The sequence below is a fragment of the Erinaceus europaeus genome, chromosome 15 (genome assembly GCF_950295315.1).
Source record: "Erinaceus europaeus chromosome 15, mEriEur2.1, whole genome shotgun sequence".
Classification (NCBI taxonomy): domain Eukaryota; kingdom Metazoa; phylum Chordata; class Mammalia; order Eulipotyphla; family Erinaceidae; genus Erinaceus; species Erinaceus europaeus.
In genome coordinates, this window is record NC_080176.1 from 71,718,538 (window position 1) to 71,741,061 (window position 22,524).

Consider the following 22,524-nt stretch of genomic DNA (forward strand, 5'->3'; position numbering starts at 1 on the left):
AGGCATAGTAATTTAGGGATTTGAACACCTGCATAGGAACAATGGGTAGAAGGAAAATGACACAGACCAGTCTATCTCAGGACAGAAAGAAAGCTCACCAGATAGGGTGTTGTCTTGCTATGTGTGACCCAGGTATGAGTTCTGACACCATGTGGCAGGTGATAAGGCACATGAGGAGACTCTGGTTCTAGTGTCTCTCCCTCTTTTTCTCTTTCTGAATGATAAAGAAGCCCAGATAGATGAAACCATGCATGTGGGAGGCCCTGACTTCAAAAAAAATTTTTTTCAGCATAGATAATGTTGTAAATTAACTTAAAAGGAGGTTGGGGGTTGGGGGTTGCTGCAGCACATAAAAGGATTCACAGCAGGAGCTGGGAATTGGTTTAAACAATACATGGTTTATTAGGGTGATACAAGTAAAAGGCAAAATAAGCACTTATCATCAAGGGCTAAGAGTACGCTAGGTCCATAAAGTCTGAATATAGTTATCAAAAGTTTAGTCCCATAAGATAAACAACTTTCAGCTCTGGTCAAGGTTGCTCATGGCTGTAGAGGGATCTAAAAGTTTACTGGCTAGTAGAGTCGCACGTGTTTAGTTCCCAGGAGAAGTAGCCATGGCGGATACCTGGTACACTTCCACTGAGATGCTTCTGCCTAGGAGAAGCAGCAGCCGCCAAAGAGAGACTTCCAGCTGGCTGTACTTGTTATTCTATCCAGCCCACCCACAATGCTTTGTACACCAGCACACACTGGATCCGCCCACAATCCCGCCTGTGCAGATCATTGTATACTCTGTCTCCAAGGCTGATGTCAGCACTGTGAGGGGACTTCCATCCATGGTCACCGGTATACTGTGTCACCACAAGATAAAACTTTCATCAGTGCATAGGTGTTTACATAGTGTGCATTTGACTTGAAAATGAATCTCCATTCTTCTCCTGACTATCATAGTCACCAGATTTCATCTGTAATGAGTCCCATGATAGAGAAATAGCAATCCACAGAAATACAGTAAATATAAAGTTACTATAAATCCACAGAAATACGGTAAAGATACAGAAAATTAAAGCATTGGAAGACATATACATCATTTGTGAGTATGTGTGTGAGAGGGGTATGCACAGGGGGTGTAGGTAAGACTGACAGTATCTTTTGAAGGGCATATTAGTTTTAAGATGAGAAGAATGGCAAAGGAGTGGATGACGAGTATAATATTTTTTGTAGGAGACTAATGGTTTACAGCACAGTTGTTGACACACAGATGCAATTTCTCATCTCACCATGACAGGTGTCTGCAAAACACTCTTTCCTCCAACTTAGGTCTTTTTCCAGCATTGTACACCTAGACCTGAAGTCGCTCCCCTACCTCTACCCCTCTCCCTGTTCTCCTTCCCCAAAGTCTTTTGCTTTTCAATCGCTATCGAACAGGCCATGGCCAGTGCGCCGCTATGTTCCATCGCTGGGGAGCCAGAGACGACCCGAACTGCCCCTGCGGCTCCAGACAGACTATGACCCACATAGTCAACGACTGCCACCTCTCCAGATTCAAAGGAGGTCTCGAAACTTTACATCAGGCTCAACCTGATGCTGTTGACTGGCTACAGAAGAAGGGCAAACGCTAGAAGAAGAAGAAAGTGTAATATACCAAATCAGTCCGAGTTTTTATTTTGTGTTTGCCCTTTCAGTTCCTGTTTCTTAAGTTTTACCCATGAGTGAGATCATCCCATATTCATTTTTGTCTTTCTGTCTTATCTCACTTAAAATGACTCCTTTAAGCTTCATCCAAGATGAGATGAAGAAGGTGACATCATCATTTTTAATAGCTGAGCTGTATATATATATATTGATATATATATCAATCACAAATTTCTTATCCACTCATGTGTTGTTGGAAATCTAAATTGCTTCCAAGTTTGAGCTACTACAAACTGTGCTTCTATGAACATAGGTCTGCACAGTTCTTTTGGGACTGATGTATTTGTTCCCTTTGGATATATCCCCAGAAGAGGAATTGCTAGATCACAGGGTAGGTCCATTTCTATCCTCTGCCACCTCCTTCTCCCTCCTCCTCCTCCTCCTCCTTCTTTTTTGAGTAATAGAATTGCCTGTAATTAGTTTAGAAACACAATTTCTCATCTCTTGAAAATGTGTCCCTCCACTGTTTATCCCCACCAAAGCCTCATTATCCCTCCTCCAAAGTCTGTGGGATTGTTTTCTTCTCATTTCTAACCTAGCCTTCTTAGAACAGTCTGGAAAATAATATTTTTCTAAAGAAGATGAAAACAAACAAAACTGTGTGTGAGCTTTTCTACCACTTTCCAGAAAAACTGGGTCAAGTCTTGGTTGCCCTGAGGCCCCATCTTGGCATAGCAGGAGTTACTGCACCTTTCTTAAAACATGGTGCCCATATCTCCCAAGGCTAAATTTGTTTGGAAAATGCTGCAGCTTAACAAGGTGGGGCTTGAAGATCCTATCATGTAATTTCTTCTGACTCACTTGTTTTCCTTTACCATTTTCTTCTGCTATGATGCTATCATACAACCTAAAAAAGGGAAAGTCTTTTGAGCCCATGCATCCAGAAGATAAAATTGTTCTTTGCTCCATTATCTCCAGAAGGTTTTTGTGGTTATCAAGACTAAATGATATAATCCAATGGAACACAATGCAATTTCATGTTAGGTTTTGAAGGTGAGCAAAGGAAAAAGAAATAGATTACCTCACTATCCAAAAGTTTGTGAGATCCATCTGCTCTGAGTATGTTCTGTCCAAAATACATCTACCAGGCATGCACTGTTTAAATATAGGTGGCCTTTGTTTAGATTTAACTTTTCAAAGAAAACTATTTTGTTTCACCAATCATTTTGGCAATTCTTAAAGGCCAGAAAACATTTTACAAAGTACCCAAAATAATGCAAGTGCTTCACTATAGACATTCCCATATAGACATAAGAAGCTTATGTGGTATCCATAAGACAGCGTGATCTATAATGATATATCAGAGAATAGAATTTGCCACTATTCATTTTGAAGCCATCGATGCCACTCTTAGACATTTATCAAACACACACACACACACACACACACACACGAAAATATTAATTTAAAGGGATATACTCTTATGTTTATAGTTACATTATTCAAAATAGTCAAATATGGGAGAAATCTAAATTAAATGCTCATGGACAGATGTCTGGATAAGGAAGTTATGAATTAGATTCTCCAAGGATTGCTACTCTGCCATTTGAAAAAAATGATACTGTCCTTTGGGACGATATGGACAGAACTGGAGGTATGTTTAGTGAAGTAAGGTATGAGATAGAAGACAACTTCCATATGGTATTGTTCTTATGTGGAATATAGAGAATTGAAACACACGAATTTGTAATGAAAAACAAAAAGTAAGCTCTAAGGCTTTGGGAAGATTAAGTTGGTTGTTACTGAGGGGTGCACACAGAACTTTTCAGTTTTGTTGGGGGATAGTGGTTTACAGATCAGTTGTTGGCACATGGGTACAGTTTCTCATCTCTATGTGTGGTAAGTATCTGCAAAACACTCTCACCCTCAATATGGGACCTTTTCCACTGGGACACGAAACGTTAATGGTGGGTATGGTATAGAGTTATATCCCTATTATCTCATAATCTTATAAACCACTATTAAATCACTAATAAAAATTTTAAAAGAAGTTATAGGCCAGGGAGATAGCATAACAGTTATGCAAAGAGGTTCTCATGTCTGAGGCTCCAAAGTCCCAGGTTCAATCTCTCACACCACCACAAACCAGAGCTGAGGAGTACCTCAATCACTCCAAAGCTAACTTTGTCAGGCAAAGTAAGGACTACAAGAGCTGAATAAGATCCTGGCATACTTTAATGATGATTCTTTAGTCACTACCAGTCTACCTCTTGACCTGGGGCCCTAGTCAAGGAGCCCTGAAATTCCCACACTTCTAACAGATGCCTCTCGCCACTGTCATGAGTCATCTTCATCAGTAATAACATAATGGACCCCTCTGTGGGCTTCTATTGGACCTGGCCCTCAATGTGAATAGACAATGGTAGGGAATGTTCCATTCTCCAAAGAGAGGTTGTATAGCATACTCTGCCTATCACCCAAGGATGATGGGTCCTGAAATTGGTGCAGCCTGGAATGTTCTTCACCATGACCATGGAATGTGAGCTCAAACCTACAGGGAGGCAGAGGTTACATAGGCTCCTGTGCTGACTATGGGCCCCAGATTTCCGGGATAGCCTGAGGGTGCTTCTTCCCAGGCATGTGCTCTCTGGGTTGGAAAGAACTCAACTGTAGCCAACCTAGGCTACTGCGTGGGAGAGGGATCAGAAACTTGTGTCCGGCTAGTGTCACAGGAGAGAGACTCTGGAGACTCTTGGAGCCGGAAGGCAATCCAATGTGTTTAATCAGAAAAGAAGATTCTTTTATACATCCCAAGAAGGAAGTAGTAGGGTGTGACTAGGAGAGGGGGGTGGAGCGAAAAGAGAGTGCAAACCAGTGGGATTAAACCAGTGCCCTGCAGACAGGATGGGTCTCAGGTAAAACAGTGATTATGTAAGTAGACCACAGTGTTAAGTAATGGATCAGGGTGGGAGCTGTCGTACTTCCCAACATCAGATCAGATGGACAGGGTTTACAGTTAATATTTATATACTTTTCCCATATTTGGGAGCTACTCTCTTCCCTGATCCAGATTTCTGGTCCATTTTCCAACTGTGACACCGTCCTCCCAGACAATAGCATATTGAATATTAAGTGAAGGCAACAACTAGTTGGGTCACGGGCCCCTTGGAATATACCTAAAATTAGAGCTTTTTCCAAAATGGAGACCCCCAAATCTCCATCCACAATATTTTTCCCTTTAGGTTCATGATTAGTCAATAATTTGCTTTGCTTTGTTTTCTATCTTAACTTGTTTTCAGCCACCAGGTTCCAGATGCTACTATGATGCCAATTGGATTTCCCAGGTCAGGCGACCCCACCAATATGTCCTAGAGCCCCACCTCCCTAGATCCCTGCCCCACTAGGGAAAGAAAGAAACAAGCTGGGAGTATGACTCAACCTGCCAACACCCATGTTCAGTAAGGAAGCCAGACCTTCTACCTTCTGCACTCCATAATGTCCCTGGGTCCATGTTCCTAGAGGGATAAAGAATAGGAAAGCTATCAGGGGAGGGAATGGGATATAGAGTGACGGGAACTGGTGGAATTGTACCCACTTATCCTATGGTCTTGTCAGTGTTTCCATTTTATAAATAAAAACTTAGAAAAAAAAGAAAAGAAAAAATTAACAGTTTTGCTATGAACATATGTGTATACATATCTTCTTGGTTGGGTGTTATAGAGTCCTTAGGATATATCCTGAGGAGAGAAATTACTGGGTCATATGTGAGGTCTATTTCTAGCCTTGTGAGAGTTCTCCAGATTGTTCTTCACAGAGGCTGGACCTATTTACATTCCCACAAGTAGTGTAGGAGGATTCCTTTGTCCCCACAACCTCTCCAACATTTGTTGCTGCTGTCATGACATTCTCTCAGGGGTGAGGTGATATCTCAATGTTGTCTTTATCTGCATTTCTCTGACAATCAGCAACCCAGAGCAATTTTTCATATGTTTGTTAGACTTTTGGATCTCTTCCATAGTAGATATTCTTTTCATATCCTCTGCCCATTTTTGGATGGCATCATTTGCTTTTTTGTTGCTAAGTTTGGTGAGCTCTTTATATATTTTGGTTATTAGTCTCTTGTCTGATGTATAGCATGTGAAGATCTTCTCCCATTCTGTGAGGGGACTCTTTGTGTGATGGTTTCTTTTGCTGTGAAGAAGCTCTTCAATTTGATATACACATGGTCACAGCAGCACAATTTGTAATAGCTAAAGCCTGGAAGCAAACCAGGTGTCCAACAACAGATGAATTGCTGAGAAAGTTGTGATATATGTATACAATGGAATACTACACAGCTATTATGAGCAATGAACTCATCCTCTCTGACCCATCTTAGATGGAACTGGAAGGAATTATGTTAAGTGAGATAAGTCAGAAAGACAAGTATGAGATGATCCCATTCATAAACAGAAGCTGAGAAAGAACTAAAAAGGAAACTCAAAGAAGAATCTGACTGAGTTTGCAGTAGGGTACCAAAGTAAGAATCTCTGGGTGGAGGGAGAGGGTAGATGTTCAGCTTCACTGGGTGAGTGAGGGGAAGGTACCAGGGAGGAGGGAGAAACACAGACCTTTGGTGGTGGGAATGGTATTAACAGACACTCCTATTAACTTACAGTCTCACAAATAGCTATTTAATTAATATGAGAGGGGAAAAATGGATTGAATGTCTCAAACTTTTTGATGCATAGACCATAGGCTGAGTATATGCTCCTTGAATCTAAGCACTTAAGACTTCAAGTTGTTAATCAGATTAAATTTTAACAGTGGGCTCAATTGTTAATACATGTCTAATAATGACTTGTTCTCTGAAATATTGTCTCCAAAAAGACCAGGGAGAACAGAAGCAATTGGTGGCGTTACTTTATAAGATACAGCTATATATAAATATCATAAAAGGACATAAATTATGTGAGGTTTTATATGATACAGCAAATCCTAACAATGGAATTTTTTAAAGTTAACTCAATTGCCAGATAATTTGGTATAGCAATAACTATCTATTACCTTCTTAAACCCTAAGGCAGCAAGAAGCTTCCCCTTTCTATATAAAGCCCATACATCTCCCAGTCCTGGAACCTCTAGGGTGGGGCTTACTTTCCTGCATGCTTCTCTCAAGTCATACCAACTGATACTGCATCTGCTGATCCTAGCCTAATCAGTGCAGCCAGTATCACCTCGGCATGCTTCACTTCGGACTGTATCCAGAGAAGGCAGGCATGGAATGCCAACTCTTCAATTCCATTACTCTGGTGAGAGCTTTCTTAGATCAGAGGACTCCTGAACTCCATTTCAAGTGGTGCAATCCTTAACAAAACCTTAAAACCTATATATAGACCAGAGCCCATAAGATATGGCATATATATGTATATGTATCCATTCTTCTTCTTCTAGCGTTTGCCCTTCTTCCGTAGCCAGTCAACAGCGTCAGGTTGAGCCTGATGTCTGCTTGTTGCTGGCTTTGAAAGTGACTGGGATCCATGTGGATTCAGTCGGCTAGGAAGGATCGTCAGTTTCCCCAATAAATGAGTACTCATGGGATGCACCATGAGAAGGTCGATCCAGTGCATCCCATGTATCCATAAGTTAGGGGAAAATATAGACCTTAAAGCAAAAGTGCACAATGATTTGCAGTGAGTCAATAAATGAATCAAGCAAGAATAAAGAACTAAAAAGTCACCTTAAAGTATCTAATGAAACAGTTTCTACTTAGACCTAGACCTCCTCATCTACCTCCTAATACACGTCCCCCAATTACTCTAAAGCTAACCATGTCAGGCAAAGTAAGGACTACAAAGCAAGAGACTGAGGTGTGGAGGCAGGGGAGGTTACAGGTCCTGGAACATGATGGCAGAGGACCTAGTGGGGGTTGTATTGTTATATGGAAAACTGAAAAATGCTACAAATGTACACTGTATTTTATTATCGGCTGTAAACTATTAATTCCCCAATAAAGAAAATTTTTTTAAATTTTCTTTTTTCAAAATGATCATGTAGGATGTTGATAAATTACCAATGTAAAAAATAAGGTTTCAAGAGCTGTCTACCTCACAGAATGTTGAACTTTTACTTGACTGTAGTGTGAGTCTTGAAGAACGTTTAGTCTGCAGCATTTCCCCAACACATTTGAAAATGAGACTCATGCCTTCAAAATACCTGACAGAAGAGGAACTTCACAAACATAAATTGTCCAACTCTGAGGTATTTCGGATACTGGAACCATCCTTCAAAGAATTATCAAAACGATGCAGTTCAGGTTTGAGAGCCAGAACCGCAGGAAGAACCAGGTAAAGCAGCTGGAAGACTCTGAGTGACAGAGTGTTAGTGTGGTGTTTTCTCTCAAACTGTAGCTGTCCACCACCACCCCCATACACACACCTTTTGAAATGAAAATAAGAAAAAAAATTAGGCCTGGGAGGCTATTCAGCAGTATAAAGCCATGTTTAAAGCCCTGAGTTGATTCCCCAGTAAAGTATAAAAGGAAAATACAGGTAAGTAGAGATTTGTAATAACTTTCAACTTTACATTGATTTAAAAAACAACAACAACAACAACAACCTTCTATTACAAGTGAATTGGTGCCTTTGCTCTTCTCTAAACACTCTAGTGAATCACTACTTAGCCTGATTAGCAGGGCCTTACAGCCCCCCCACCTTTTTTTTTTTTTTTTTTTTTTTGTCCTGCACCTGTGTTTCCAGGTGTCTAGCTCTGGTAACTTGTATCTACCATTGTCTGAACTAACGAGTAAGGATTAGATAGTTTAATTCCTCTAATATGAGACAATTTATTTGGACTGTAAGAGCTGCAGAAAGAGTGGTAACAACAAATGTAGAGAAAATCCTGTCAGTTTCCCTGAGGAGCAATCTTTGTTTTTATGTTTTGAGTCTGTGTCTGTAACCACCTTGATCTTCACCATGCCCAAGTCCTATTTGTGTTACAGATTTCACATCAAAGCAAAATATTTGACAGGGTTCTTGCTTTTAACAACTTTCTTAATTAAACCCAAGAGTTGCCTTTTCTTTCTCAGACTGAAGATTTATATGCTTTCCCAAAGGCCCCATATGCTCTTGAGTTTTAGAACTCTGCAAACCACACACCCTGGTGCTCATTGTTCTGCAAACTGGATACACCCACACCTGAAATAACTACAAAGGCAGGGTCCCCAGACCTCTCACGAATCAGACAGCACCTGGGCCAATTCAACACTAATTGATCACACGCACTGAACACATGGAGAGGCCCACCATTGCTGCATGGCTTTTCTAACGACTTCCAGAACTCTCAACTCTTCAGAACATCACAAATCATGGCAAATGTGAGTTAAGTTGTAATTGGGAGGTTGCGCCTCTCAATTAGCATTTATTTTCAATAAGCACTCACCACAAAGGAATGTTTTCTGAGATCTTTGCCACTCCAAGAATGCCCTCAGACCAGCAGCAAATCATCTTGTGGGATCTTGTAAGAAAAAACAAATTGAGGCTCCTTTCTTACCTCCTGAATCCAAAATCCACTTTAACCAGATCTTTAGTCCATTAACCCACATTGAAATGCTAAAAGCATTGAAATCTGGGAGTCCTTTGGTCAGATTTCCCTTTCTCAGCTGGAAGCCTTTTCACACTCATTATACAATGAATGATTTTTATGCCTCTACTGCAATAAAATATAATAAACTGCAGTTTTGTGTTAAGTGATATTATAGGAAAGCTGAGGATTTTCCCAAAGATAAATATTAGATGTTGCAACAAACAGCATGTGAGGACTACAAAGTTCCCTTAAGAAAGTTTCCTAGCCAAAGTTATGGTGGAGTATTTTGATGTTGCTGGTAAGAAAATGAGAGACCTATGGGCTCATGTTTTTGTTTTTTTTTTTAATTTTATTTATTTATTTTCCCTTTTGTTGCCCTTGTTGTCTTTTTATTGTTGTAGTTATTTTGTTGTTGTTATTGATTTCATCATTATTAGGACAGAGAGAAATGGAGAGAGGAGGGGAAGACAGAGAAGGGGAAAAAAAGACAGACACCTGCAGACCTGCTTCACCTCCTGTGAAGCGACTCCCCTGCAGGTGGTGAGCTGGGGGCTCGAACTGGGATCTTTACACAGGTCCTTGCGTTTTGTGCCACGTGTGCTTAACCCGCTGCCCTACCCCTGACTCCCTGGCCTCATGTTTGAAAAGGTAACAGATCTATGATTGAATTTCAGGAAAGTTAATTGTCTTTACCTTGGGGAGGTAATAAAAAGGTTCAAGAAATTCCTCCATTTAAAGTAACTTTAAATATATATAGTTTTCCCTTCAAGGGTCTTGGGCTTTTGGGAAAAGGTTACTTTAAACCGGAGACTTGAACCATTGTGAGTTGTGCTTAACTGAACTTTAGGTGCCAGGTGGTGGCACAGATGGTTAAGCACAAACATTACAGTGTGCAGGGACTCAGGTTCAAGTCCCTGGTCCCCACTTTCAAAGGTAAAGCTTCATGAGTGGTGAAGCAGGGCTGCAGGTGTCTCTCTGTCTCTCTCCCTCTTTATTTCCCCTCCCCTCTCAATTCTTCTGTGTCTCCATCCAATAGTTAATAAAAACAATTTACGTGAACTTCAGCACTCAATAGAAGAGTATAAATATTCTCTGGTCTCCATTTTCCATTTCTTGGTGTGATATTTCTGCTTCACTGTTTATTTTTAAAAGTCTCAAAATTATGCTTAGCCCAAAGAGAGTCATCTATGAATTTGAAAAAATCAGAGAGCTGAAAAGGAAGAAGTATAACTCTGAAGAAAATCTATCAATTTTTAACAAACTGTAGACTTATGTATGGCTATTTGTTTGGTCCCCTTTAACATAGTCACTTTTAGAGACCCATACTATAATTTCCATCACAAGAACATTTTTTTCTAATTCATTATTGGCAACTGTCCTCAAAGCAATCGTGTATCACAGGAAAATAATATACATTTGTCATCACTGTTATCTTTAATTGTTATTGCCCACCTCCTGATACAAAGTTCACTTCCAGTGATCCCCCAAAATGATCTAGATTGAAAACCAACCCTAAAATATCATTCATGCCATTTGACTTCTTAAAACTTTGTTCCCTGGCTAGAATTCGATAGGACTTTTGGCAAACAGCAAATGATCACAGTCACAGCTCCCTTCAGTTTTTGTTTGTTTTGTTTTTGTAAAGACAGAAAATACTCTGAGGGAGAAAAAAGTAATTGTGTGCAGGTAGGAATTCTGGTAGGTTTTTGCAAATATCTTTCAATTCAGTCTATGGGTATGTCTTATTGTGTATAGAAGTCAGCTAATTTTCTTGGTGATAATTACAGAAATTTTAAATTATGAAGTTTTGTCTCTCAGAGTTTCTTCATCCCCACTCCCTTGCCCTACCCCAAAGGGTTGAGCCAACAAAAGAGAGAGCAAGTTCTTCCAGAGAAGCCCACTGTGTGAATAAAGATGTTTGTATGGCTGTGTGTAGTATGAATATGTTTCTAAGTATACATTTAGAACTATACCAGTTCACATTAGGTATCAATTTCTCCTGTTCTTGCAAGTCAATTGCCATATTTTTCAATACATATGTCTGCTTCCCTCCAGTAGTATGAATCTATAAGATTTAACAATGATTTATTTCAGCTATCAATCCATATGGGGAAATATATTAGAACATTCTGTCTCCAAGATGGAGACCAGAGCACTGTTACAAGGCCACTGTTGGAAAACCATTTGTGGTTGCCAGGGCAGCAACTGTAACCTGAAGCAATGCAGGAACTGTGTTGGTGGCAGAGTTGTTACATAGTGTTGTTGAAAACGCTCTGCTCCTGGTATCCAGCACCACCTCTCAGTTCCAAAGGTAAGGTTAGGTTGGGTTTGTCAGTCAGTTCAGAGTTTAGGAAATATTATAGATAACTCCACAATCCAGACAAGGCTTTTAAGCATCCAAAGAGATTTAAAACGCCTGCTCATGTTGGGAGGTGTCTGTGAATGACTTTACATGAGTTCCATGTACAGCAAGAGAAAGAGTGCTTATAACATACACTAAGTCTGGAGTCAGACAGCCTGGACTAAAATTGAATGCCTACCATTTTAGCCTATATTATTTTCTGACTGCTGTCCACTCTACACATGGAATACTAAGTGTTTTCATTATTCACTTATTCAATGAAGACTTAGATCTCAGAAAAGAAACCAATGGGGAAAAAAATCTGTTATCTCTGAAAATTGCTAAAGTGATAAAAGCATTCATTTACTTGACTTGCTCTGTAGTTTATCTCTTAGTATCCCTTAGTCTGTTTAATATAAATGTCCTTATTCTAGTACAGTGTTAATTATACCCATTTTACACTTGAGGAAATTGGGGTTTAAGAGGTTAAATTGCTAACACAAAATTAGCAAGTGTCAGAGGTGAGTATGAATCTTGTTTTCTAGTCACAAAGCTTGAGCACTGAACCACTGACATCATCCAGTGAACAACTGTTGACTAAAAGATGATCACAAAAATTATGTTAAAGATATATGTCCCAGAATCATTAGAAACTCAAAAGCATTTGAAAAGGAAGAAGCACAGCCACACTTAATGAAGGGGATACTGGTGAATTTTCCCAAAGAATAAGATGGCAGAGATGAGTTGAAAGAGTTTGAAATAGAAGAAAATATACAGATTAATAATAATGAACTTCCCTGTAGGAATTTGTAAGAAATTGCTTGTACCTTTCTTTCTCCACAGAACTAAAATAATTGCCCCTCATTTGTTCTAATTAGCTTTCTCCCTTGTGAGAAAAGGAATGGGGTACTAATTTTGGTTTCTTATTTGCAGAAGAGGAAAATGATACTTAGATTAAGTAAATTTTTTAATATCAAATAGAACAATAATAAAACAAGTACCAGTTTTTTGTCTTTATTTTTACTACTTTTAAAATTTATTAAAGTAAAATGTAATAAATTCTTTATTTGTGATTTACAAAATTACAAAATAACAGGGGTACAATTCTACACCATTCCCATCACCAGAGTTCTGTGTCCCCATTCCCTTCATTGGAAACCGCAGTGGATCAATCTCTCAAGGTCACAGATATGGCTTGACTATTATTTCTAAAACTATATGTATATATTTTTGCCTTTTTTTCCCTATGGTCCTGACTTCTCTTTCATTTTAAGTCATTTCTAAACCTACTACTACTTCTGAATGTTCTTTCTTTTTTCCTCTTGTCTCTTCAGGTTCTGATGGAATTGGGTTTTAGAGCTCTCTAGTCATCTTCCCATAACATTTCTCTCCCTCTGGGAGTATGGAACAAAATTCATTTCAAGGTGCATAATGTAGGAGTTCTGGTTTCTGTAATTGCTTAGTCATTGTCAGGTCAGTCCATACCTCCCAGCCTCTTTCTATCTTTCCCTAGTGGGTAGGGCTCTGGAGAGATGTGGTTCCAGGGCACATTGGTGAGGTCATCTGCCCAAGGTATTCAGGATAGAATCATAGTAGCATTTGCCACTTGGTGGCTGAAAGGCAGTAAGTTATGAGGCAGGACTAAATGTTTAATAAATAAGAACCAGAAAGTAGGAATAGAGCAAGTGAGACTAGGTAGTTTAGAGTGGTAAGAAGCTAGGAATTCTATTTTAGGTGTGTTCTTAGGGGCTCATGACTTTTGTGATTTTTGCCTGAGCTTGATAGTTAACATGGAGATAGGCTAAAAATATTGTCTGAGGAAATGTAGTCAGGGTTAAGATTAGGGCAGAGAGTAGCTCCCGACTTGAAGAAAATTTATAAAATACAATTAACTATTTACCACATCAGTCTGACCCAGGGCATGTATTCATATTTAGCACAGACCCCAGGATAATTTCTGAGTACCTGTCAATCTGAGCTCACAGTCCCTGGTCACAGCTAGGAAAATTCTAGACTGCACTCATTTCAGGACCAGTCTTCCTCCAATAGCAGGGGAGGATGACCCAGTTTCCCTTTGGAAAATAAGGCTATCCCTACTGTTGCTACTTCGTAGTGAGGGCAAAGTCCTCAAGAGGCCCACAAAAGGGCTTATGATGAGACTCCAGATGGAAATGACCAGAGATAGTAGAGATGTCAGAGATAGTGGAGAGAGGGGTCTGTTAGAGGTCTAGGCCCATTGCATCTATGGAGGAACTTTAGGATTCTCTGACTAGGGTCCTAGGTGATGGCGTGGCCTGGTAGTAACCAAAAAGGTCATCATTAAGTGATCCAGACTCTTACCATTTTCCAGCTTTTGCAGTCCCTTCTTTATTTGATGAGCTTGGATTTTCTCCAGTTGCTAAAGCACTGAGTGCCAATTGTATCCAAATTGGTCTATGGAGTCTAGCCTTAAGTTGGAGAGAAAATACACCTAGGATTCTAGTGGGGTCTAAGTTAGCCTCGAGTTCTACTACATTTACTTGTTTGGTGATTGTAATAAAGGTTATCATAGAGACAATAAGTACTCTTTAGTTGATATTTATATTTTGTCAATCATCTCTCGACCAATTATATACCCTTTTTCTTCTAAAGAAACTTCTTTTTTTAGGAGATATATGTTACTTTCTTTTGTGTAGTTAGTTGAATAGATAGAGTGATTGGGGCATGTCAGCTAGGGGATAGGAGTGGAAGGTTTCTAGGCCTAAGTAATAAATATTTTGTTAGACAATTTGTGGTTCCTTCTTTACTAGATTCTACTAGAATTCTATTAGATTGCTGAGCTTATTATGTCTAAATCGAATCACAGAGGACTTTTAAGCACTTTTATTTTGAGGTATATAGTTGCCCCTAACTTATGGATACATGTATACATATACCCAGTCCCCTAGACCCTAGCCTACAAGTACCAGTTTATATCTGAGATGCGATTTTTATGCATTTTATTAACATAATCAGTACCTTATTTAAATGCAAACCTAAGCATGACCCAGAATTTTTCTTTTGCAAATATTTTACCAAGTCACATAAATCTTCTTTCCAATTCCTTTTACAAATATATAACTTTTTAAAAAACAGTGGTGTCATATTAAGTTATTGAGAATGATGGCAAAATGCACTGTTCTACAGTTTCATCAGTAAAAGGGAGATTCTCAGCATATTCCTTGCAAAATTTTACTTGGATTTATGTCAACTTCCTCATAGGGAACTCTGTTGCAAGAAACTGATGCTTACAACTTGGGAGGAAGTAAAGAGCATAACAAAGGTAGTAAGTACTTAGCTACACCAAGTCACTTAGCCACTGAGTCAGAACAAGAAAAAGGAGCATGAGAGTGACTATAATATTTATCCAACTTCCCACCATTGAGTCATTTGGCCAGGCACAAATTATGCAACCTGGTGTCCACAGATGTTTACTATGAAGTCCTATGGCAGAGAATGGCAGTTGTCTTCCCCACTCCCCTTCCAGTCTGAAAATAAGTAATTGGTTGATTTCCCAGACTCCCTTGAAGTCAATTAAGCCAGGCAGCTAACTTCTGGCCTTAAAAACACAGAGAGAAATCGAATGTGCAATTTTCTGGAAGCAACCTTCGGTAGGAGGCAGGTCCTCCTCCTCCTCCTCCTCCTCCTCCTCCTCCTCCTCCTCCTCCTCCTCCTCCTCCCCCTCCCCCTCCCCCTCCCCCTCCCCCTCCCCTCCCCCTCCCCCTCCCCTCCCCCTCCCCCTTCCGCTCCCCCTCCCCCTCCTCCACCTCTCTGCACCTTTCTAATGACTAGAATATGACCTTACTAAATATACCTACAGTTGCCACTATGAACCCTAGGAATCATGACAAATGAAAGCAGATTTGAAGGTGGGAGAGCAAGATAGAGGAATCCCCATATTATGTCTTGCTTTGCCAGCACTAGACCTCATAATGTGCTAATATAATAAAGAAATAGTGTTTTCGAGGGTCGGGCGGTGGCGCAGTGGGTTAAGCGCATGTGGCGCAAAGCGCAGGGACCGGCGTAAGGATCCCGGTTCGAGCCCCCGGCTCCCCACCTGCAGGGGAGTCGCTTCACAGGCGGTGAAGCAGGTCTGCAGATGTCTATCTTTCTCTCCCCTTCTCGGTCTTCCCCTCCTCTCTCCATTTCTCTCTGTCCTATCCAACAACGAATTACGTCAACAAGGGCAATAATAATAACCACAAGGAAGCTACAACAAGGGCAACAAAAGGGGGGGAAAATGGCCTCCAGGAGCGGTGGATTCATGGTGCAGGCACCGAACCCAGCAATAACCCTGGAGGAGGAAAAAAAAAAAAAAAATAGTGTTTTCTAGTGGTTTATTTGTTTTGCCTCCAGGGTTATCTCGGAGGCTCAGTGCAGGCACTATGAATTCACCATTCCCAGCAGCCATTTTTTTTTCCTTTTTTTTTTTTTCTATTCAACAGGACAGAGAGAAATTGAGAGGGGAGGGGGAAATACAAAGGGAGAGGGAAAGACAGGCGCCTGCAGACCTGCTTCACTGCTTGTGAAGCAATCTCTTTGCAAATGAGGAGTGTGGGCTCAAACCTGGTCCTTGTATGGGTCCTTGCTTCTGGTACTATGTGTGCTTAACCTGGTGTGCCACTACCCCATGCCCATGTTCTTTAGTTTTAAGTCACAGTTTAGGGTTGTCTTTCTGCTCCCTGCTGAACCTAGTAGAAAGTGGAACAACAACCTCTTGGTGTTGTAATGTGTTGCTTAACCACAGTCTCTCCTTTGGCTTCTCTAAGTAGCAGCAAGTGAGAATTATTAGCTAAATCACTTAATTGACTATTTATCAAGACATGGCTTTCTGCATTTTTGTTATAATTGTCTTAAAGTTATGTTTAAGGCATTAATTACAATTCAGCTTGTATAATTTTATGTACTAAACCTTGTTTTTTCAACTAAATTGGGAGCTTCTTCCATTGTTGAAATTCAATCAAGAATTTCAGATATTCAAGTCTCAGTGGTAACTGTGGGATACATTTACCATCTGTGTTAAAATTTAGAATACATTTTTTTTCAGAGATGTCCTGTGCATTTCTTTATAGAGAGTTGCTGAAAAATAATGTTGTATGGGGCTTCTAAGCATGGTTTAAAGCCTAGACAGTTAGTTCCCTATGGTACCTTAGTTTCTACCTTAGTTTCCTCATCTGAAATATAAAAATAATAATAATAGATGTTAATAACAACTAAAATATAATAAACATAATATCTTAGGAAGCAAGTACTATACATAGTCTTATACAGAGGTAAGGAAAACAGACTCAGCTAGTAGTGGGGTTCAAATCCCATCCTGTACCCAACAAGTATTACTTTCATCAAGATGCTGGGGTAGCAACAGTGATATTCAGCCTCACCTGTGATCTTAGAATTTTCTTTACTATTCCTTTCATTATGCATTGGTCATAGATATCTTGTGTCTTTTTCACTGATATTTTTAATGCTTTTTCAAGTCTAATAAAAACATTTTAATGGGAAGAACTCCATATAACACACCCTTGCCACTTAAGCACTCTTCAATCAGTCAATAGAAATTACTGATCTTGATGGTGTTCGCTTACTGGAGACCATTGAAAACTGTGGATAACAAAAAGGGGCCCTGAAACAAATAGGATGTCCTATCACAGCCCAGGTCTAAGAAGTCATAAAAGATTTTCTTTCTAAGAGTGAGATGAGTCAGGTAAAATAGGACCTAAATATAAACCCTATGAATGTACACTGACCAATACAACTTGCCAGAGACATTTTACACATTCAAACAATTATTTATAATTGTCAATTATAAATAATTATATTTGTTGTTAAAATTTGGAAGGCTCTTGCCGGGCCGGCTGGCTTCACGGGCGGGTAACAGAGACGCGGAGACAACGGCTGGGCAGGGCAGCTGTATTTCTTTATTCAGGAACAACGATTCATAAACTAAGACAAACTAATCACCAAACAGAACTCTGCTGTCTCTTTGCGGCGGCGCAAGCACTCCCTCTCTTACTCTGGAACTCAGGAACTCAGGAACCCTCCAACTCTGGCACTCTGGAACTCTTCAACTGTGGAACTCTCTCTTACTCTGTAACTCTGAAACTCTCGAACTCAGGAACTCAGGAACTCTCTCTTACTCTGGAACTCTGGAACTCTCGTACTGGGGAACCCTCTGAAACTCTTCCACTGTGGAACTCTCTCTTACTCTGTAACTCTGAAACTCTCGAACTCAGGAACTCTCTCTCGGGGTTCCTTGGGGCGGGGCCAAGCTGCCCGCGAAATTAACTGGACTGATCCAATTCTCTTGGCGGGGGAGGGCTAGAACAAACCAATGTAAAGCATACGACAATATTTATAAATAAAATATATTTTTTATTTAATATATATTAAAATTATATAATTATCAATACAAAGAGATTTCATTCTCTATGTTTCAACTTAAATAAGTACTAGTTCATTTTATACATAAAAAGGGTTCATTAAGTCTAGCTTGTCTAAAGCAGAAAGACATTGCTTAAATTGAATCGAAGGAAATTCCTGATCTTTTTTATTTTATTTTTTCATATTTTTATTATCTTTATTTATGTATTGGATAGACACATTCAGAAATCAAAAGGGAAAGGGTTGATAGAGAGGAAGAGGGACAGAGAGACACCTGCAGCACTGCTTCACCACTTGCGAAGCTTTTCCCATACAGGTGGAGATGGGGGCTCAAATCTGGGCCCTTGCACACTGTAATGTGTGTGCTCAACCAGGTGTACCACCACCAAGCCCCAAAATTTCTAATCTTAACCACAGAAGATTTAACAAAAATTATGTTGGAGTTTCATACATGTGATATTTTAGTGAATTTAGAAGTAACACAGACTACTTAATTTAACACTAGATTAATGATATTTTAGTCTTAATGTGTCATAATATAAATGAGTGAGAAAAAGTTTTGTTTAATATGAGTAGTAAAGATGTAGCAGAGATTTTTAGAAGTAGTTTTATTTTAGAAGCAAAATTATGAATATGAAAAATTCAATATTAATAGAAAAGTTTGTGAATCATGATTTACAGTTATTAATAGTCTTAACTATTCAGGATTTCTCTACAAAATCTAACTGCCTATTTACAGATTCAAACATAGTACAAAATGTTAAGTTGCACTGAAGTTAGTTCCACTTCTAAGTGAAGAACAGAGTGGACCGATCATTGCCAGGTCTTAAAAATATATAGGACTTGATAGTCCATAAAAGATACTGATATGTACTATCTCATTTAAGTCTCATATGAACTGTGAGGTAGCAGGTGTTAATATCAGTCCCCTTTTATAAAATAGGAAACCAGAAATCACAGAAGTGAAGTTTCTTTTGTGGATCCCATTAGGCCTGCTTATTCTCTAATTTTCATGGTCTTCCTATAACAATCTGCTTCAAAATCTTAGCATAGGCCAGTGGCAGATTTCAAATCCAACATCTAACTTTTCCTTCCAGGAAAAGTCAGATGAGGAATGACTAAAATCGAAATGCTACAGCAGGACGGTGGTGCACCCAGTTGAACGCACATGTTACTATGTGCAAGAACCTGTGTTTAAGCCCCCAGTCCCCACCAGCAGTGTGTGTGTGTGGGGGGGGCTTCATAAGTGGTGAAGTAATCCTGCAAGGTTTTTTTTCTGTCTCCCTTCTTCTTTATCTCCCATTCCCCTTCAACTTTTCTCTGTTCTTTCAAATTGAAAAACAGAAATTTTTAAATAATTTATTTACTTATTCCCTTTTGTTGCCTTTGTTGTATTATTGTTGTAGTTATTATTGTTGTTGTTGGATAGGACTGAAAGAAATGGAGGGAAGAGGGAAGACAGAGACAGGGAGAGAAAGATAGACACCTGCAGACCTGCTTCACCACTTGTGAAGTGACTCCCCTACAGATGGGGAGCCGGGGCTTGGAACCTGGATCCTTAGGCAGGTCCTTGTGCTTTGCGCCATGTGCGCTTAACCAGCTGCACTACCACCCGACTTCCTTTTTAAATTTTTTTTATAAAACTGAAATATTTAACAAACAAGTACAATCACATTACCCCAGGCTTCCTCCAAAATAAAACTATGCATGGGAATGCCCCCACTAGCTTTATTATCAATGTGAGTGTGCTGCCTATCAGGAAAGACCAAGTTTACATTTATCTCAGGATTTGCTAAGGAGATCATTCACTGGTCTGAAAGAGAGTCAAAACCCCTTGAATCTTTCCCAGAAGCAAAAGAAGAAGGCAATGCTGCCAAAACCTTTCATCCCCAAATACAGATATCTGCATCTGCTGCCTTCAAGTCTGTCAAGTAGCTTAAAGTCTGAACTGTCCAATGACTGGGTACACAGGGGAGCAGCTCCATGTGATCTAGACCTGGGTACAGATAAACTAGTGCCTCTTCCACTGTGTCTTCCTTCTTCATAGCAATAATACAAATTATAATCACTTCTGAAATAAGTTTGTGCCCATTTGGAGAGGCACAGTCTACGAGCCTGGATCTCTCTGGCCCAAAGCACACCGTTCATGCCTGATAATGATAGATCCCCACAGTTAACTAATCATAGGCTCCTCTCACATTGGTGGATTACTGTTGGCACTCAGCTCACTTAAAAAAGACTATTTACTATCACTTTTTTCAAATTAGCAGTTGATTGACAGTCTGCAAAACTTCTTATCAGGGGTACAGTCTTTGTGTACAACTAATTAAACTAAGGAACTCATCTGTTCAAAAGTTGCAAGAATTAGGATTGTGAAAAATAACACTTTTTGCCTCAAAATTGCTATACTCATATGTACAAAGTTTCTATATAATGTGATGAAATAATTATTGTAATTAGCATCTTAATTTGAATTTAGATGCAATTTGGGTTTTTTTTCTTTCTTTTTAGAAATCTAAATTAATTCCCTAGGAAACTGATGAGAAATTTTCAAAGTAGAAATAAATGCCTGTAATAAATCAAGAGATAAGGGAACAGGCAGAGATTATTCTGCAATTAAAGTTTACTAAATTAATTCCACTTAAACTCCTCAGAGTTTAATGTGAAAAAAGTAGGAAGTGTGCATCTTCTTGGATTAAAAAATTCACACACTGAAAATTTAAAGTCAAAGCAGGGAAGAGAACCATGTAATCAATATTCCCCTAAACACTAATCAAAAAATAAATGTTAATATTCTTTTCACAGTTTGATATTAAAAATATAAATAAAAGGCAGCAAACTTGAGTGAATTAAATGGAAACATGGACAGGTGATTGGAAGTTGAATGTGAATACTTGTTTTACCCAAATGAATGTAAATTTCATTAGTTGATAATTAAAAGGAAATTATACAGACATTACAATTACTGCCAATGGCATAAATTATGAAGCTGTATGGCAAAACAATTTAGAGGCCCACATTGCTGTTACTATTGTCAAACTGGTTACCAGAGAAACCTAGGATAAATAATATACTCTGTGACTATGGAAATGAGGCCTTGATGTGTTGCTAGGCTGTTAAAGCTAATGTCATTGTATAAAACAATAATGTTAAACATTATTAGTTTTTTAATTATTTCAGTTAATTAGAATTGTTCCTGTTAATTGCCTATGATTCATCTCCAGATGAAAAATGCTCAAGGAAGAGCTTTGGCTTTTTCTCTCCCAACACACCATTGAAAATAAGGTCTGAGATTTGCACAACTGGATTTCACAAATACCATTAGTGTGGAAAACAACAATACTCAATGTCAAATTAATCCATAGGAAAAGGTGCTATTATACAAAAGCGTAAGGAAGTCCATTAAAAATTAAGAACCAACATCATCTTACTACTTCAGACTTAAAGATTGACCCTCAGTTCTCAAATGCTGGTTTTATGTCAAGGGTTGCCACTGAGAAATTTTAAAACATCGAAAGCCAAGAATCAAATGTGGGAGGGGGGGGAGTGCCCATAATGATAAACTAAAAACAACATAAAATTTGCTTATCCTATAAATACCAAAGCATTTCTCTGAACCCTTAGCCTCTTCCTTTATATTTCATGACCTCAGTAAATACTTCTATTTCCTAGTTTTGCCCACTTAGTTAAATGTTTATTGAATGACTTAGTAAGATAAAGATGGGGAGTTGGGCGGTAGTGCCGTGGGTTAAGCGCACATGCTCAAAGCAAGGAGTGGCGGAAGGATCCCTGTTAAGCTCCGGCTCTCCACCTGCAAGGTAGTTGCTTCACAAGTGTGAAGCAGGTCTGCAGGTGTCTATCTTTCTCTCCCCTTCTCTGTCTTCCCCTCCTCTCTCCATTTCTCTGTCCTATCCAGCAACAATGAGCAACAATATTAACCACAACAATAAAACAACAAGGGCAACAAAAGGGCATAAATAAATAAATTTTTAAAAATAAGATAAAGATGATATTGAACATTGAATATCCAATTGTGGGGAAATAGGAGAGCAAGCATTGGAGTTTAAAATCACAAAGTTCATTTACTATCACTGAGGCCATCAAATATTTTACATGCCTTAGCTTCACGGGAGAAAAAAAAACAACAAATAACTTTTAACTTCTTCAACATCTCTACACACACACACACACACACACACACACACACACACACACACACACACACCCTACCTAAAATAAGAACAGAAAAACTGTTGTTGACGTCTTGTTCATCTCTGTATTCCTAGCACCTGAAGAATGATCTAGAACAGATGTTCATATTCTATTTGCTGACATCTGGCCTTTATCAGATTATGACTATGCAAACTCCTCATAGTTATTTAAAATTAATACAATATTTGAAAGTGGTCCTCCTTAACCCTAAGCTCTTGGTTAAGCAAACCTTTTGTTTAAATATTTCCCATCAATCATGATTTTAAATCCCTTATTTTTTATTGCTTTCTTTTGAAATGATTCTGATTTATCTGTGAAATATGATGCCCAGAAATGAGTACATATCATCAAGAATTGTTTTTCTTAGTGGGCAG

The 22,524-nt window shown here is 39.0% G+C and overlaps 1 long non-coding RNA gene across 2 annotated transcripts in view; it reads right to left on the reverse strand.

The window, feature by feature from the left end:
- Positions 1-378: 378 nt before the first annotated feature.
- Positions 379-22,524, reverse strand: part of LOC132533025 (uncharacterized) — a 28,131-nt gene continuing 5,985 nt past the window's right edge. Inside the window, exons 2-3 of one of the 2 annotated variants that reach the window (XR_009544908.1) lie at positions 5,109-5,150; positions 379-965 (exon numbers count right to left, since the gene is read on the reverse strand). This is a non-coding gene — a long non-coding RNA (uncharacterized LOC132533025). Of the gene's footprint in view, positions 966-5,108; positions 5,151-9,054; positions 9,117-22,524 lie in introns of those variants that run through there. The other variant, XR_009544909.1, reaches the window with a different exon arrangement.